Consider the following 1,277-nt stretch of genomic DNA (forward strand, 5'->3'; position numbering starts at 1 on the left):
TATTAACAATCTGCGTTATGCAGATGACACAACCCTGCTTGCTGAAACTGAGGAGGACCTCATGCACTTGCTGCGAAGGGTCAAGGACTGCAGCCTTCAGCATGGACTGAGGCTCAATGTCAAGAAGACAAAGATTCTCACCACTGGACTAATTGGCAGCGTCAGGATGGATGGCAAAGAGATCGAGATTGTTCACAGCTTCAGTTTTCTTGGCTCCACAGTCAACCCTCTTGGCACCAGCAGTCAGGAAATCAAAAAGCGTATCGCGATGGGAAAGTCTGCTGTTAGGGACCTCTCTAAAGTGCTCAAGAGCAACGGTGTCTCTCTGGAGACTAAGGTGTACCCGATACAGACCATGGTATTTGCAATTGCTTGTTATGCGTCCGAGAGTTGGACAATGACCAGGGAGGACAGAAGGAGAGTGGATGCTTTTGAGCTGTGGTGCTGGAGAAGAGTACTGAATGTACCATGGACTGCCAGGAAAACAAACAGATTCATCCTGGAGAGGATTAAACCAAGCTACTCCATGGAGGCAAGGATTTTGGGGCTTCATCTGACATACTTTGGACTCGTTGCCAGAAGAGACGGGTCCTTGGAGAGGGACATCATGCTTGGGAGGGTGGAGGGACAGCGCATGAGGGGAAGACCCTCTATGAGATGCATTGATTTGGTGACTGGTGTAATTGGGATGAGTATGTCAGAGGCAGTGCGGTTGGCGCAGGATAGAGCAGGGTTTAGGGCTGTTGTGCTTAGGGTCCCTATGAGTCGCAAATGACTTGACGGCACATAACAACAACAACAACAAGTACTGATCAATAGTAATTAATTCTATATAATACAATATATATGAATGAGTGTATGAAACACAATGTAAATGAAAGATTGTATAAAACACAATGTACATGAACAGAACACAATATATATGAATTACTGTACACAAACTAATATTAAAAAAAGGAAAAAAGGAGGAGGAAAAGCCACTGTAAGAAGTCTAAACTCTGGTGGCAGGAAGCTGTACTGCAATCCCAAAGGCACATAGTTAAAATCCACCAGATGCTCCATAGGAAAAGGATAGGCAGTCTCCTCCTTTACCATTTACTGCCTCTGAAAAATCACTGGAGGGTTAGCTATGAGTTGGTTCTGACTTGATAGCAAACAAATAACAACAATTAAAGAAATAATACTTTTCATTAAATGAAGCCATGATATGTTGCCTTAGGTAAATCTGTCAAGGACCTATCCAAAGTTCTAAAGAGCAATAATATCAGTTTACAGAC

The sequence above is a fragment of the Elephantulus edwardii genome, unplaced genomic scaffold, assembly GCF_000299155.1.
Source record: "Elephantulus edwardii isolate Elephantulus edwardi_28Jun2011 unplaced genomic scaffold, EleEdw1.0 scaffold00221, whole genome shotgun sequence".
Taxonomy (NCBI): Eukaryota; Metazoa; Chordata; class Mammalia; order Macroscelidea; family Macroscelididae; genus Elephantulus; species Elephantulus edwardii.